The sequence below is a fragment of the Gobio gobio genome, assembly GCF_949357685.1.
Source record: "Gobio gobio genome assembly, chromosome: 15".
Classification (NCBI taxonomy): Eukaryota; Metazoa; Chordata; class Actinopteri; order Cypriniformes; family Gobionidae; genus Gobio; species Gobio gobio.
Genome location: NC_137108.1, coordinates 33,663,638 through 33,677,327, shown reverse-complemented (window position 1 = coordinate 33,677,327; position 13,690 = coordinate 33,663,638). Strand labels below are relative to the sequence as shown.

The following is a 13,690-nucleotide window of genomic DNA, read 5'->3' as shown; positions in this document are numbered from 1 at the left end:
GCTCACTAAAAACCACCCAATCCAAGAAAAAAACGCCCAAAATTTGAACTCCCAAAATAATGATATAATTTTATTGCCATGTCAATCAAGGTTAAAATAAATACATTTCCCAGGAAAATTGATAAAAACTGGGCAAATACATTAAAATACAGTCATGCATGACTAAAATGTCCAAGTGGAAACTGTCAAAATCACGAAATTAACCGATGACTTTAACCCATTGAAAAACACATCATTTTCAAATGTCAAAAATAGGAATAAACTAATTTAAGTGCAAAAAGTGCCCAATATAAGTAATCGGAATAAACAACGTTATTAGCAGGCATTACACACACATTACTACACACACCACAGCCATGTGTCATTCACTGATAATGTACGATAATCCTACAAAAAAAAATTAACAACAAGAATGTGTTTCCTTTATGTCGTGCTTTAACTTCAAACAGAACTACAGTAACATTATGTCTTTCGTGAAGTACATATTTTTGACGTGATTTAACATAATATTTTGATCAAACGGGTTGCAAATATATGCATATAATTATAAGTGAGGACTGCGTTTATAACGTGATCTAACATAATATTTGACGGTGCCCAGGGCCCCTTAGATGTCCTGTGCCCTTGGGCAAGTGACCTGTTGCCCTAATGGTTAATCTGGCCTTGAGCACACTCAGTGTCCGAAATCGCTCACTCATTTTCATTCCCTCCCTCAAGTGAACTATGATAATGGACTAATGTAGGAATCAGTAAATGGGAAAAGTCGCTCCAGCTACTTTGACGCATGTATGCTTTGGGAGTGTCTTAAGTTAGTTAGAGCGAGAACGGTCGATATGGAGCACGCTAAATCTTGAACCTCTGGCAATCACCTGATTTTAACAAATGCAGAACAGAGGAGAATCTTCTGGCAAAAAGAGAATGCGATAGAGCTTGTAATAAAACAAGAATCAACTTTGGCTTAGCTTTTCAGAGATGGTGAGAACTAGGGATGTGACAGTGAGGAAATTTTCCCACTGGTGGTTAATCGACGGTGTGACAACAATACCGGTGTGGCGGAGGGGGCGTGGTTTCGCGAGGTCTGCAGCGGGAGAGAGAGGGCGGAGCCGAGCGGTGAGTAAGTAGGTCAAGTGCAGATCACAAACACCTGTGTCTCATTGCAGTAAATGGCGTGGAGAGACCGCATAAAAGCCGCTGCGGGACGAGGGAAGGAGAGAGAGAGACACCGGGAAGCTGGGACTTGAGAGCTTACATGAGCATGCAGAGAGGACCTGCCCAAACCGACGATTGATCCAGAGAAAGAGTTTATATGAGCGTTTATGTTGTGCGACGTGCACACCCTTTTGAATATTGAGAAAAGAGAAATAAAAGAGTACTCACGAGTCCCAGTAAGCCGACCCCGTCTTCTTCCTTCCCACACCCACACGAACCTCACTACACTGGTGCCGAAACCCGGGAGGGGAGAAGATCGCCGCCGCCATGCCGACCCCGCCAAAGACGCCACTTGCGGACCTCGTCAACTCGCTTGCCGGTCTTCACCAAGAGCAACATCAAGACCTGCTGGCCGTGAGGGAGGACCAACGTAAACACTTTGAAGCCCTCCTTCTCGCCTAGCACGAAGACCGGCAGCTGTTCCGGAGCTGGTTTAGCCAGGGGATTCCGCTCATCCCCCAACCCACCAGCGACTCGGCAGCCACCCTGCACCTCTCGAAGTTGGGCCCGGAGGACGATCCGGAGGCGTTCATCGACCTCTTCGAGAGGTCTGCCGAGTCCCGGGGATGGCCCAAAGCGGACTGGCCGATGCGGCTCCTGCCGCTACTGTCTGGGGAGGCGCAGGTAGCCGCCCACCAACTGCCAGTCCAGAATCTCCTGGCTTACGACGACCTCAAGCGCGCGATTCTACAGCGGGTCGGCCGGAGCCCCGAACAGCATCGCCAGAGGTTCCGCACACTCTCCCTGGACGAGTCCGGCCGACCCTTCGCCTTTGCGCACCAGCTCCGGGACTCCTGCTGCAAGTGGCTGATGGCTGACGGAAGCGACGTCGAGGTTGTCATCGATCGTGTGGTACTGGAGCAGTTCGTCGCGCGGCTTCCCAGAAAGGCCGCGCAGTGGGTCCAGTGCCACCGCCCGACGTCGCTGACCCAGGCCATCCAGTTGGCGGAGGATCAGATGGTGGCGTGCCACGGGGTCGGCGAACCCCTTCCTTCTGCCTCTCTCTCTCTCTCTCTCTCTCTCTCCTCTTCTCTCCCCACCCCCTCTGTCTCCAGACCTGTCCCTTTTCCCAGGACCCGTGGCGGCGCAGCACCCAGGCCGGCCCCGCGATGGAGGATGGGCGGACCCACTGACCCACCTTTACCTTCCCGGCCGGCGCCGAGGGGAGGCGCTACACCGCCGGATCCATACCCCTCTTCCTTTGTCCCCGCGCTCTCTCCACGCCATTCTGCCGACCTACTTCCGGCCACTAGGGCAGCGGGAAGGTCTGGGCCGGCTTGTTGGCGCTGCGGGGATCCGGGCCATTTCATTGATCGCTGTCCGGTCATGGAGGTCGGGACGCTGGTCTGGGTTCCCGACGCTCCACAAGCCGCCCCTGATCAAGCTGGACTGTACCTTATACCTGTGAGTATCAAGGGGGGTACTTATCAGGCTTTGGTGGATTCCGGTTGCAACCAGACCTCTATACATCAAAGCCTGATTCAGCCTAAGGCATTGGGTAACAGCCGTTTGGTTACGGTGAGGTGTGTACACGGGGAAGTGGTGAACTATCCGTTAGTGCCGTCACTATTCAATTTAGGGGACAAACACATAGTGTCGAGGTTGCAGTTAACCCGCACCTCCGGCATCCGCTAATTCTGGGAACCAATTGGCCAGCTTTTAACAAGTTATTGGGGCATTTGTGCACGTTTCGCATTTGTTTCTTGGGGAAAGCGCTCGGAAGGGAAGATGGCGGTTGCTCAATTGGGGGAGGCGGAACCGGGACCTCTGGCGGCGGTTTCAGGGGAAACGAGCGAGCTGGAGACACCGCTGCTCACAGAGCGCGATGACTTTCCCCTGGAACAGTCCCAGGATGACACGCTTAAAAATGCGTTTAATCAGGTCCGTTCCATCGACGGCCACCTCCTCCACCCTGATCAACCACTCTCCTTTCCCTATTTTGCGGTTATAAAAGATAGGTTGTATCGGGTGACCCAAGATGCCCAGTCAAAGCAGGATACAACCCAGTTGTTAATTCCTAAAAGCCGCCGGGAAATGCTTTTCCAGGCGGCTCATTCTAACCCGATGGCCGGGCATTTAGGTCACACAGCTACGTTGAACCGTCTCATGGCCCGGTTCTTCTGGCCGGGCATTCACGAGAATGTACGCAAGTGGTGTGCGTCGTGTCGTGAATGTCAGTTGGTAAATCCACCGGCCACCCCAAAAGCACCATTGTGCCCACTTCCTCTGATGCAGGTCCCCTTCGAGCGAATTGGTATGGACCTCATCGGGCCATTAGAACGGTCAACACGGGGGCATCGCTTTGCATTAGTCCTGGTGGATTATGCAACGCGATACCCGGAAGCAGTTCCACTCCGCACTATTTCAGCGAAAAGTGTTGCGAGTGCACTGTTTTCATTAATCTCCCGGGTGGGAATCCCGAAAGAGATTCTCACCGATCAAGGCACGGCGTTCATGTCACGGACAATCCGCGAACTATACGAGTTATTGGGCATTAAATCTGTTCGCACCAGCGTCTATCACCCACAAACAGACGGTCTGGTGGAACGTTTTAATCGCACGTTGAAAACAATGATTCGGAAGTTCGTTCACGAGGACGCCAAAAATTGGGATAAATGGCTAGAACCTCTCTTGTTTGCTGTGTGCGAGGTCCCGCAAGCCTCCACAGGGTTTTCCCCCTTCGAGCTTCTCTATGGACGCCAGCCTCGGGGGGTGCTGGATGTCCTTAGAGAGACTTGGGAGGACGGACCATCCGCGAGTAAAAACGAAATTCAATATGTCCTGGACCTGAGAACAAAACTCCACACTTTGGGACGGCTATCAATGGAGAATTTGTTACTGGCCCAGGACAGACAAAAACAGCTATACAACAGAGGGGCTAAGTTACGTCAATTTGCACAGGGAGATAAAGTGCTTGTGTTACTCCCTACCTCTAGCTCTAAATTGCTCGCAAAGTGGCAAGGGCCCTTTGTGGTCACACGGCGAATTGGGGACCTCAATTATGAGGTTGTACGTTCAGATAGGGATGGAGCACGTCAAATATACCAACCAAATATACCAAATATACCTCAACCTATTAAAAAAATGGTCAGAGGTGGAGTCAGTGATGTTGGCGACGGTGGTGAGCGGAGAGGAGGATCTCGGGCCAGAGGCGGTTCAAAAGTCCCAATCTCTCGCTTTGGCCCCGGGGGGGGATCACCTCTCGCCGTCCCAACTCACTGACGTAAAAACATTACAGGCCGAGTCCTGGCTCCCCGTCCTGAGTCGGGCGGTGGGGGTATGTGGCGGAGGGGGCGTGGTTTCGCGAGGTCTGCAGCGGGAGAGAGAGGGCGGAGCCGAGCTGTGAGTAAGTAGGTCAAGTGCAGATCACAAACACCTGTGTCTCATTGCAGTAAATGGCGTGGAGAGACCGCATAAAAGCCGCTGCGGGACGAGGGAAGGAGAGAGAGAGACACCGGGAAGCTGGGACTCGAGAGCTTACATGAGCATGCAGAGAGGACCTGCCCAAACCGACGATTGATCCAGAGAAAGAGTTTATATGAGCGTTTATGTTGTGCGACGTGCACACCCTTTTGAATATTGAGAAAAGAGAAATAAAAGAGTACTCACGAGTCCCAGTAAGCCGACCCCGTCTTCTTCCTTCCCACACCCACACGAACCTCACTACAACCGGTATCCGGCGGGGGCTTTTAAATCACTAATTCTATCTAACCAAAAGTAACATGCACACGACCGCTCAGGCTTTCATAACGCAACTGAAAACTGAACTGAAAACGTGCCAGTGCGCACACACCGTGAATGACAGCTAGTCTGTAAATGCGCGCTCTGTGAGGCCATGAATGAATGACAGTTTGTCCGTAAATGCGCGCTATGTGAGGCCATGGGTGCGTCTCAATCAGCTCCCTAGTTCAGTAGTCAGGGCACTGATCAGGCATTGATCGGTCTATGATTGAGACGCACTCCATGAATGAATGACAGTAGTCCGTAAAACCTTGTTTATACCAAGGGGGTAGCCCAGCCCCCGGAAAGCGTACCACCCATAGGCGCGGCCATTGCCAACCAAGCCATCACCTGTTGTTAGCATCCCATTGACTCCCATTCATTTTGGCCTCACTTTGACAGTGAATTTCTTTACATCTGAGGCATTTAAAGACTCCATTCGTCCATTGTTTATTTCTAAACAAACACGACAATGTATAAAAGGCTCCATTACCTTGTATCTTACACTATCGCCCCATTGAAGCTGTTTTTGTAAAATATAGGCTAACGATTGCGTCATAATCACGCGACTGTGTCGCACTGTTGAGGGAAATTACCGTATAGACCCGAGGAGAAGCTCGTAGGCAATCCTTTACTGTCTATAAGGCAATCGGGGGGACGTGGAGGCATAAACGCAGATAGAGATGTTGCAGATCCTGCTTCATTCATCAAAAGTTGCTCCTGCTCACTCTCTCTGTCTCTGCAAGATTCGGTGATTCAGATTTTACGTTGCACAACTACTAGAAGACTTGCCACTGTCAGACAGGCTGATCACGTCACATCTACGTCGTCAAGCTCAGTCTGAGGCTACGTAGTACGCTCAGCCATCAGGAAGTGAGTGCTTCTACCTGACTTCAATTCTCCCCGTTGAAATCTATGGAGTCGCTCTGTCCATTTCTTTTACTGTCTATGGTTAATACTCGACGCGTGAGCACAAGGGTAAGCGCGGCAAAAATGACGTCATCGCAGACGTCATTATAAGCAGACGAGGCACGCGCGCATTCAGCGGAGAGCGGAGGCTCGCGCTGCGGAGACAGACGAAAGTAAACAATGCGCGCTCTGTGTGGCCGTGCACATTTTAATTTTGGTTTTGAATTAGCGCCGAATTTGAATTTGGTGGCAGGTTGCTTGAATTGTGGGTTCATTAGAATATCATTTTTAATGAAAAACACAGCAACAAAACAAATGACACCCTTAAATAGGCGCTTTTACGTTTCGCTTTGAGACCAAATCTTCCACGATCATCTCAGTCAGCTCCTCACTCTATGATGAATGAAATCTGATGAATGACTCCTGCCTGCCGAGACTCACAGTCGGATCATGCTTTATTAAGCAGACACGTTCAGTTTTTATTTGTATTGTCTGTTCTCTAACTGAACTATATTTTATTACTATAAAAAAAATCAAAACGACGGTGGGGCGGTGCCACGGTGGGCAAGTTATGTAACCGGTGTTGAGTCTGAACACCAGAACACCGGCAACACAGACTATCGTAGCAAGCCTAGTGAGAACTGAGGGATCTGGTATGTAAGTAACGCAGAAATCAACAAATGAGTTGGTATTTTATTGAACAGATAAATTGTCATATGTAGCTCTCTAACAGAGTTCATTGTAAAGCGTTATCTAAGGGTCATTTTATTATGTTTGTTATAGTGCTGTGCTGGAATTTATTTTCAAGGAAGTTCACCCAAAAATGAAAATTCTGTCATAATTTACTCAACCTCAACTTGTTCCAAACCTGTATGAGTTTCTTTGTTCTGCTGAACACAAAAGAAGATATTTAGAAGAATGTTTGTAACCAAGCATATAGAGCAACCATTGACTACCATAGGAGGGAAAAAAATACTATGGTAGTCAATGATGGGTCTATCTGCTTGGTTACAAACATTCTTCAAAATATCTTCTTTTGTGCTCAGCAGAACAAAGAAACTCATACAGGTTTGGAACAAGTTGAGGGTGAGTAAATGATGATAGAATTTTTATTTTTGGGTGAACTATCCCTTTAAGCCCAGTAGTGAAAACTTTTTGTTTTCAAACTGATCCATTTACTGCGCAGTGAAGCCCGCTGCCAGCATTTCTTCCCCCGTCTCTAGCTCTATTTGGAAGGTCAAACAGAGGAGTCGGTACCTGCTGATCTAACCATTATATGACTGCTGTAAAACTGGCTTTCCTCTCCCAAACACTGTGTAAGTTTCAGTCATTTCCTGTCATCAATGTAAACACTCCACTACTATACACCATACTATACATATTTAATTTTTTTTTTCAAACCCATGCAAAATTCCATTTAAAAAAAAGTATCATATGTTCATTTGAAAACATCTGTGCAGGCCACAGTGTTTAATAATGGTGTTCAACAAGAGATTCCGATCATCTCACCTTCACTGCACTATATCTCAATTACTGCAATCAATGTGTTGCACATTCAACCAAGCGCTGAGATCTGTGCTGCTGGAACATGCTGTTCCTTTAGGAGTATACCCTCGAAATGTGTGGATTTCAAATGCATCATAATTTTATTTTAATTCAAGGCTGTATTCCTTAGCTGCACATTTACGTTATTCCCACAGTGGGATTTGCATGTTGAACATGTTTAATGAGAAGCTTCCTGAGAAGCAGATAAATGTTTAAAGAAAACTAAATAAAGGAACTTTCAATGGAGAAGTCTACAGCCCTCTAAGCATTCTAACACAAAAGGCTTTGATAAATGTTTTAATATTATCAAAATAAGTTGCCTGATTCCTGTCATTTCATTATCTATTAGGCAGGCACAGGCACATGATTATTTTCATTACATTAAAATAATCTAGAATACTTATTTTTCACATAAAATGTTGAAATGGTAAAAGATCCATTTCATGTTATATGAGCGTTGTTTTCTTTTTATGATCTTCACTGTATAGCCTACTTTATGGTGCGCTGGTGAAGTATCATACAAGCGTAACCAAGGTAACAACTCGTGAACACTAATGAAAAGTAAACGGTGCTATCATGCAATGCTCTTTAATTACAATATGAACTATGGTGTTTACTTATGATGTTAGTAGAGCTATGAAAAGGAATATCATTATATCGTTATTTTTTTCTCTTCCAAAAGAATGATTTAACCTTGACAAGAGCAAATCTTCCCTACAGAAAATGATCAGATAGCTTTTCTTTCCCCCAAACAGTATAGCAGCATTACCACGGTCATGGGTTCAATTATCAGGGAATGTATTAAATGATGAAATGCAATATTTGAATAAAACGTGCCAGACAAATGCATTCATGTAAAACATAAATGTTTTTGCTAATGGATTCACATGGTAAACAAAAAGAGGGCCTAATGGAGCACTGATAAAAGTATATTTTGCACTGCTGTTTGATAGTTTGGTGTGTGTGTGTGTGTGCGTATATATATATATATATATATATATATATATATATATATATATATATATATATATATATATATACATATATATATATATATATATATATATATATATATATATATATATATATATATACATATATATATATATATATATATATATATATATATATACATATATATATATACATATATATACATATATATATATATATATATACATATATATACATATATATATATATACATATATATATATATATATATATATATATATATATATATATATACATATATATATATATATATATACATATATATATATATATATATACATATACATATATATATATATATATATATATATATATATATATATATATACATATATATATATATATATATACATATATATATATATATATATATATATATATATATATATATATATATATATATATATATATATATATATATATATATATATATATATATATATATATATCGTTAGCCTCATAGCATAATTGCCTAAGTCATATTTCAATGTTTTTGGTAAACAAGAAAAAACTAATTTTTTAGAAATCACATTGTTATTTTTTATTGATATTATAACAGTAAATTCAACCAGATGTGTGAACAAGTATGCAAAAAGAAAAAGATCCATCATCAATTGCCTAACCAATAAAAGTGACTTAGGCAGAATATGCCATGACTTAGGCATTTTTTCTCTTACATAAAAAATGCAAACATAACATAACAAAAGTTGTTTTACTCTCCTAAATATAACCAAGATGTGTAACTTGTGAACCCTAACCAAGTTGTTTCTTATTAATGTCTAACCTTAACCACTGTTTTCCTTTTCCACCCTTAATCGAAGTTCCACTTAGGTGCTGTGCAAACATAACATAACCAAAGTTTTTTTTATTCTCCTAAATATAACCAAGATGTGTAACTTGTCAACCCTAACCAAGTTGTTTCTTAATGTTTAACCTTAACCACTGTTTTTCTTTCCCACCAAGTTCCACTCAGGTGTTGTGCACACTCATTTTCACATTGTCTATTGATGAGGGAGGTTGTCATAGTACTGGTGGGCTACTCTTGGTAGTACTGGTTTCATTGCCTGCAAGTCATTGAATTTCCTGAGAGTAATTGGCAGGAAAAGAGGGCAGGAAAGAGTGGGACCCAGTGGAATGGTTCTTTGGGGATGTTGATTCGCTGAGACAGGTCCTCCCATTCAGACTCAAAATCCAACTTGTACCGGATTCGACCATCAGCCAAGTACTGGAAAGCCCGGAGGCCAAGGACTGTGGGGTCACCAACTTTTTTACCTGGTCGAATATTGGTGACGTAGGCCCCAGATAACTTCATGAAGTCATTGTGGTATAGCTGGGTCACCTTGTATGGGGATGGATGTATTCGTGCAGTCTCAAAGATGACAATGTAATCACGTGGAGTGTGAATATCTTTGACGATGCGCCGCTCAATGAGGCTATGCATGGAGTAATAACTTTTGATGATTTCGGGTAGAAATCTAAAGGCGCACGGTGACAAAATATAATGAAATAACCACCTTAATGTGTAATGTTGACATTTTTTTTATTTTGACATGAAAGCTTACATGTTAAGGGAGCAAACTGGCCCAAAATCTCAAAATTGACCACTGCATGAAAAAACGATGTTTTCACCTGCCGTGTCTCGCCTTAAAATAAAAAGTAAATGCTTGAAAAATTACTTCACTTGCCTAAAATTGCCTAAATGTCTTTTTATGGTGATGTTTCTTAACTGTAAAGATTTGTTCTGACCAGAAATGAGGTTATATTTTGCTAGTGTTGGCTAGCTACTTCATCATATCTTGTAGCAAAAAAAGTCAAGTTTAAATACACAGTTTATAATCCCTTTGATTGACTGAAATTACATTTAGTGTCTGGAAAATTTAAGAAATATGAACTCTTACCAGATGAAAACGAATCAAACAGAAGAGCTAATACATCACTTCTGGACATCTGTCTTCCCATGTTTTCTGCCATTTTGTTTGTATCAAAACTGCCTAAGTCAAAGAGATGACTTAGGCAGATAATGTTTTTGGATTCTAATAAGTGTTGTGATTGGCTAAGGACATAGGCAGAAAGGCAGGATGATGCAGCAGTGGTAGGACAGTAAAGTTAGGCAGATATCTCAATTGGGCCAAAAAATGACTTAGGCAATTATGCTATGAGGCTAACGATATATATATATATATATATATATATATATATATATATATATATATATATATATATATATATATATATATATATATATATATATATATATATATATATATATATATATATATATATATATATATATATATATATATATATATATGCATGCATACAGGTGCATCTCAATAAATTAGAATGTTGTGGAAAAGTTTATTTATTTCAGTAATTCAACCTAAAAGGTGAAACTAATATATTATAGACTTGCAATAGACATGCAAAGTGAGATATTTCAAGCCTTTATTTGTTATAATTTTGATGATTATGGCTTACAGCTTATGAAAACCCCAAATTCAAAATCTCAGAAAATTAGAATATTACATGAAATCAATAAAAAAAAGGATTTTAAATACAGAAATGTCAGCCCTCTGAAAACTATAATCACGCATATGTACTCAGTACTTGGTTTAGGCCCCTTTTGCATGAATTACTGCCTCAATGCAGCGTAGCATGGATGCTATCAGCCTGTGGCACTGCTGAGGTGGAAGACCAGGATGCTTCAATAGCGGCCTTCAGCTCTTCTGCATTGTTCGGTCTCATGTCTCTCATCTTTCTCTTGGCAATGCGAGCCAAGCACAGTAATCCTGCATGGTCATTGAATCATTTTTTGGTACTTTTTGCCAAGTGCCAAGTCCTGCTAGAATATTAAGTCAGCACCTCCAAAAAGCTTGTCTTCTGAAGGAAGCATGAAGTGCTCTAAAATGTCCTGTAAGACGGGTGCGTTGACTCTGGACTTAATAAAGCACAGTGGACCAACACAGACTCTGGAAACTTCACACTGGACTTCAAGCATCTTGGACTGTGTGCCTCTCCCTTCTTCCTCCAGACACTGGGACCTTGGTTTCCAAATGAGAAGCAAAATTTGCTCTCATCAGAAGAGAGGGCTGGACCACTGAGCAACAGATCAGTTCTTTATTTCTTTAGCCCGAGAAAGACGCTTCTGACGACATTTGAAGCCAATGTCCAGGATCCGTCTGTTTGTGGTGGCTCTTGATGCAGTAAATCCAGCCTCAGTCCACTCCTTGTGAAGCTCCCCCACACATTTGAATGGCCTTTTCCTGACAATCCTCTCCAGGCTGCGGTCATCCCTGTTGCTTGTGCACCTTTTTCTTCCACACTTTTCCCTTTAACTTACAGTGGGGCAAAAAAGTATTTAGTCAGCCACCAATTGTGCAAGTTCTCCCAATTAAAAAGATGAGAGAGGCCTGTCATTTTCATCATAGGTACACTTCAACTATGAGAGACAGAATGAGAAAAAAAAATCCAGAAAATCACATTGTCTGATTTTTAAATAATTTATTTGCAAATTATGGTGGAAAATAAGTATTTGGTCACCTACAAAAAAAGCACGATTTCTGGATCTCACAGACCTGTAACTTCTTCTTTAAGAGGCTCCTCTGTCCTCCACTCGTTACCTGTATTAATGGCACCTGTTTGAACTCGTTATCAGTATAAAAGACACCTGTCCACAACCTCAAACAGTCAGACTCCAAACTCCACTATGGCCAAGACCAAAGAGCTGTCAAAGGACACCAGAAACAAAATTGTAGACCTGCACCAGGCTGGGAGGACTGCATCTGCAATAGGTAAGCAGCTTGGTGTGAAGAAATCAACTGTGGGAGCAATTATAAGAAAATGGAAGACATACAAGACCACTGATAATCTCCCTCGATCTGGGGCTCCACGCAAGATCTCACCCCGTGGGGTCAAAATGATCACAAGAACGATGAGCAAAAATCCCAGAACCACACAGGGGGACCTAGTGAATGACCTGCAGAGAGCTGGGACCAAAGTAACAAAGGCTACCATCAGTAACACACTACACTACCAGGGACTCAAATCCTGCAGTGCCAGACGTGTCCCCCTGCTTAAGCCAGTACATGTCCGGGCCTGTCTGAAGTTTGCTAGAGAGCATTTGGATGATCCAGAACAGAATTGGGAGAATGTCATATGGTCAGATAAAACCAAAATATAACTTTTTGGTAAAAACTCAACTTGTCGTGTTTGGAGGAGAAAAAATGCTGAGTTGCATCCAAAGAACACCATACCTACTGTGAAGCATGGGGGTGGAAACATCATGCTTTGGGGCTGTTTTTCTGCAAAGGGACCAGGACGACTGATCCGTGTAAAGGAAAGAATGAATGGGGCCATGTATCGTGAGATTTTGAGTAAAAACCTCCTTCCATCAGCAAGGGCATTGAAGATGAAACGTGGCGGGGTCTTTCAGCATGACAATGATCCCAAACACACCACCCGGGCAACGAAGGAGTGGCTTCGTAAGAAGCATTTCAAGGTCCTGGACTGGCCTAGCCAGTCTCCAGATCTCAACCTCCCTCTCAATCGTTGGAGGGAGTTGAAAATCCGTGTTTCCCAGCGACAGCCCAAAAACATTACTGCTCTAGAGGAGGAATGGGCCAAACTACCAGTAACAGTGTGTAAAAACCTTGTGGAGACTTACAGAAAACGTTTGACCTCTGTCATTGCCAACAAAGTATTGAGATGAACTTTTGTTATTGACAAAATACTTATTTTCCACCATAATTTGCAAATAAATTCTTTAAAAATCAGACAATGTGATTTTCTGGATTTTTTTTCTTCTCATTCTGTCTCTCATAGTTGAAGTGTACCTATGATGAAAATTACAGGCCACTCTCATCTTTTTAAGTGGGAAAACTTGCACAATTGGTGGCTGACTATCACATGGTGTTTTGGTGATGGTTCATGTTCATTGTTCCTTGTTCATGTTTTAGTTTATCATGTTCTTGCTTTGTTTTAGTGTCATGCACTTCCTGGTTTTGTCATGTTTCAGTGTCATGTGAATCCCATGCCCTCATGTGATCTTGTGTCTTGTCCTGTCATTGGTTCATTGTCTCATCACTGTTCACAGGTGTCACTTGTCTTGTCATTAGTCTGTGTGTGTATTTAAGCCCTCATGTTTGCCATGTGTCTTTGTCAAGTATTGAATGTTGTAACCCGCTGTCGGTGAGTTTTGTTATAGTTTAATGCCAAGTCCTTGTTTTGATTTATGTTGAGATTTATGTTTAATTCGGAATAAAGCTGCATTTGGGTCCAACTACTTGCCTCCAGT

The 13,690-nt window shown here is 42.7% G+C and overlaps 1 protein-coding gene across 1 annotated transcript in view; it reads left to right on the top strand.

The window, feature by feature from the left end:
• Positions 1-4,828, top strand: part of me1 (malic enzyme 1, NADP(+)-dependent, cytosolic) — a 129,176-nt gene extending 124,348 nt beyond the window's left edge. Inside the window, exons 13-14 of the transcript XR_013818048.1 lie at positions 1,161-2,613; positions 4,602-4,828. The gene's annotated coding sequence lies outside the window, so the exon portion shown is untranslated. The remainder of the gene's footprint in view (positions 1-1,160; positions 2,614-4,601) is intronic.
• The last annotated feature ends 8,862 nt before the right edge of the window (positions 4,829-13,690 follow it).